At 39.5% G+C, this 4,651-nt stretch overlaps 1 long non-coding RNA gene across 1 annotated transcript in view; it reads left to right on the plus strand.

Annotated features, from left to right (window-relative positions):
* Positions 1–214: 214 nt before the first annotated feature.
* LOC307230147 overlaps positions 215–4,651 on the plus strand; it is a 13,253-nt gene continuing 8,816 nt past the window's right edge. The window contains exons 1-3 of the long non-coding RNA XR_013844157.1: positions 215–417; positions 1,383–1,465; positions 2,415–2,829. This is a non-coding gene — a long non-coding RNA (uncharacterized lncRNA). The remainder of the gene's footprint in view (positions 418–1,382; positions 1,466–2,414; positions 2,830–4,651) is intronic.

Genomic DNA, 4,651 nt, shown 5'->3' on the forward strand with positions numbered 1-4,651 from the left:
CCACTTGCACATTCTCATGTCTACAGAAACAAAGAGCAGTCTCCACGTTGAGTGGCTGCTGCAAACCACCAGGTGTCGCCGTGAGGACCAATATGTCAGTTGTGTGTAAGTATATGTTCCAACCACTAGTGGCGGCAGTGAGCATCTCGTCAGGGAGCAGCGGGAACAATGCGAGCGGCGAAGAAGAAGCCGCTTGGAATGCGGAAGTGATCTTTTCTACGCGTCGCTTTGCAGTTAAACAACTGACACGTTGCGCCGTCGCAGCGGCTCATCAGCAACATGTGTGAGAGGCCTTCAAGGCTCGTTGTGCTTCCACTGTTTGGGTTCGAGGAGCGCTTTGCCAAGGACGGGACCCCGCTTTGCACAAGGCCCAATGAAAACAACGAGCGGAGCTACGAGTCGTAGGAGTTGGAGAATGTAAACGCCTCCTCGAGCCTTATTCGTTTGTTTTTTATTATCTCTTCAACTTCCAAACGCGTTCACACGTTTAAAAAGCTTCATTCACTTGTGGGTCGCTTGGCTTTTTCATTTCATTTTTCACACCACAAGCACCGCCATGTTGCTTCCGTTAGCATTAGCTGCATGCTAGCAGGCCCCTAAAGTTCTGTGTATTTTTGTGGATATGACTTAATTAAACAAACATGTTTGTGGACAGTGAGATTTGTTGATCATAGTACACATTTTTAAAACCTAGAACACGTTTATGTCAAATTTAAATAGGTGCTGACGGAGTAAATGGTGTATTTAGGAAGTGCTCTGTATTTTACTGTAATAACAGCAGTCCTACTAATAACACTTATGATGAGAGTAATATCATTAATGGCGATAATAGTAGTATTAGTAATGGAAGTACCACTAAAGCAAGTAAGTATAACTCCAAAACAAAAATGAAGTTGGAAGCTAAAGAGGAACAGGGCAAATAATTTCCCTGAACTGGACCAGAGATTACCAGACCTGGACGAAGCTTTCATCCCTCATCCCATTTACCCTCCTTTTAATTCAAGCTGGTATGCAGAGCATAATCCAGATTTATAATCCAAACTGGTATAGATGTGGGCAGTAAAATGTAACGTTTCCAAAAGTAATACAAGGTGACTATTAAAAGATAATGTATGTGGTGGGTAATGACTGAAGAAAATGAATAGAGAGTGGTGATTATATATTTATTTTTATTTGATTTGAAATACAGATGAAAATAAACAAGCAAATTGGTTCAGATTAAAGAAATAAACATTTACAATTACAAATTGATCACCTTGTTAAATAGGCATAATGTGTGATTAACATGAATCTAAAATAAAATACCATCCTTTAATTAAGTTCAAGACAATGAACATAAAATGAAATTTAAAATAAACCTTTACATTTTCTTCTCATTCTAGAACAACATGAAGCCCACAGCAGCGCTTGTTGACCCAGAAGTAGATCACACCGCTCACTTTCCTGCTGCCTCCGACACAGACAGGTGACCAGAAGCTCTGCGACAACAACAATGGCGGAGCAGCTCCAGAACCACTATGGCACCGGTTGCTACACGATCGGTGTCTATTGGACTGAGTGAAATATCTGCCCCTTCAAAACATTTTGGTTTGGAGCACGCGCTTGAAATCCTCTGCATTCCTCTGGAGGACACGCTGCTGCTTTCCTGTCCTATGCACCTTGAGCCAATCAGCAGCGGTGCTCTTCAATGTCACATTATGGTCCCTCAGCCAAAACATTCTGTGGTGCTCCTAAATTTTATACTGGTGCTCTTAAAATTTTCGTATATGGTTTGATATATGGGGATGGTAGCTCAGGAGGTAGAGCTGGTGGTCTAGTGATCCAAAGGTTGCTGGTTCAATCCCAGGCTCCTCCTGCTAGCATGCTGTAGTGTCCTTGAGCAAGACACTTAACCCCTCATTGCTCCTGATGGCTGCGTCCGTCGCTGTTTGAATAATTGTAAGTGGCTTTGGATAAAAGCGTCTGCTAAATGAAATTTAATGTAATATGTACAGTTAAATGAAATAATTGCTGCATATAATGCACAAGTTGCAACCTTTTTTTTGGCTGCAGGTTTCAGGCGTCCAATCAGTTTGACCTTTTTTTCTTTATTACTATAAATAAAATGTAAACTTCTGTGTTATTTGCACAGGCTGTACCTTTTCTACCTTTTCCAACATGTAATAAACAGTAAATTGCCCTAAATCTCACATTGAAATATGATAATTAGAAGACTGGCGTGTGACATTATGTAATTTATGATTAAAATTACATATTTCACAACATCTTGAATCTAATTGTAAACTGTGATTAAATTTAAATGAAAATTATCTGACATTTTGATTAGATTTGTGGATAAGAAAACTCAATGCAAAGTGTATATCGTGGAATGCACCAATCTTGACGTTTCACATCTTTCTGTGTCTGTTTTTCAGTGTTGCCTCCAGAGCTCCAGCAGCTCTCTGTCTGTAAAGAGGAGCTTCCCCCTGAGCAGCAGGAGTGGAGCCCCAGTCTGGGCCAGGAGGAGCCAGAGCCCCCACACATTAAAGAGGAAGAGGAGGAGTTCCCCGTGAAGAGGGAACATGATGAATATTGCACTCAGTGGTCCCAGCTTCATTAAAACCAAACTGAGGAGAAGAGAGAGGCAGAACCTGTAGCCAGCACCTCAGCTCAACAGATGGAAACAAGCTGATGGAGAGGACTGGGGAGTGTCAGAAGCAGCCAGTAGCTCAGATGCAGCTGCTGCTTTAGAACCAGTTGGTGCTGAGCATCTCCTCTCTTCACACTCTTCTGAAACTGAGACTGAAGACAGTGATGAAGATCAGAAGGAGACCAGACAACCTCAGTCAGGTAAGTTTTTATTTCTCTCCTACCAAGCTGTTGACCGGATGAGTGTCAGCAGGTAATAACTTCCTCAATTGTTTATTCCCCATTTAATTTAAATGGGCAAAGTGATATGAGCACCACAGATATTCACAATACCAAGGTTCTATGAGAAAAAATTGATGCCGGTCAACTAGTCCTGGGAGATTCCATTTTCCCGGACAAGTGGGAGAAATTCCGGTCAAATATTATGTGTGTTTATTGAGCTTATAAACAATTGATAAGCAGGCTATATAGAAAATGACATCATCAAGGCATGTAGATGTATAATATTTTTTATTGAATACTCAAAATAAAAAGTCTCGTCAGTTAAGCTATTTTGAGAATAAATAATTAAATAATAAGAATATTACTACTTGAAATTGAATAATTATCATTCGTGAACAATGGGTAAGAATTGCATCTGCTTTAATTAACATTTCACTAAAATAAATTTTTGATCAAATCAAAAACCAAATAAATATGGCAACTAGGTCTAATCAACTAAATAAAGTTTGTGGTGTTGTCTGCCTTTGTCGGGATGTCCCATCCAAATATTTGACACTCTGGATATTTACCGTCTGCTTTGGGTCGGTACTTAAATATCCAAAAAAACACAAAACTATGGATGTATGTTTTCTTAACGCGCATCATCTTTCTGTTTCTGGTTTCCAGTATCATGTTCGATTTCAATTTTTTTTTCAGCATGAACCCTAACTATATCTAGCCTTGATTTGTAAATAAAAACACTTGTTCTCAATAAGCAACTTTCAATCCGTATACATGGGTTTTTTTTTTAGTGGAATAAATATAAACAAAAGATTCATACAATTTCATAGATAAAATAAATGCCTGGGAGCTGTAAGACCTGGCTGAAAAGAGACAAACTTTTCAAAACACTGTCTTCAAGTGTCTCTTCTCCTCCACATCTGTGTCCGCTCCGTACGTTCTTCTCTCATCAGACCTTTTCCCTAATTCTACTCATATCGCTGCATCATTGTCCGTTGAACATTATTATCCGATCTTTGATATCACAATCCAAATCATATCCATAATGTTAACTACTCTTATGGAGTGCGTACCGGCAATTCTCACAAGCTTCCGGTCTCTGTTCTGCCCTCTCAAGTGGACATATTGTAACATATATCAGATTTTATTGAATGGCTGCCCCCCACGAAAAGCTCCGCTTCAGTAGCACACTACACAGTTTATTTTCAGATCACATTACATTAGTGATGCCATTCATCTTGGACAGTATTACCCACAAGATTACAGGGAGAATTGCGAACCTGATTGTGAATTGGGATGATTGAAATCGAACACTCGATTTTGAATCTGAATCCTGACATCACTATGAACCAATCACCCAGCTTCAAAGTAAAAAAACAGCACACATCTGTCTTCATCTTCTTTTCACTGCAACTCTCAATCCAAATTTAGGGAATTATTACTTTAAAAAGTAACAGCGGCAGTTAACATTCACATGGGGGTCGAGCCATACGGATCAACTACAACTCTCTCTCTCTTTCTCTCTCTCGCTCTCTCTCTTATCAACAGACGTGATTTGTCAGAGGTGAAATGTCAACTTTAGATCGTCCAAACTGATTGGCTTTCCGTTGCAACTTGCGGGGCACGAAAATTAGCAGATCTTCAGATTTTTTTTAAACTAAATTTTAATCAATTTTATTTTGACACAGAGGAAAAAGATATGGCGACAATTATCTTTATCGTTTTATAGCCCAGCACTACTTTTGCTTAGACAAACAAATTGTGCTTAGAGGGAATTATTTTCCCCAGACATTATGACAAG

Source organism: Zeus faber (genome assembly GCF_960531495.2).
Source record: "Zeus faber genome assembly, chromosome: 5".
Lineage (NCBI taxonomy): Eukaryota > Metazoa > Chordata > Actinopteri > Zeiformes > Zeidae > Zeus > Zeus faber.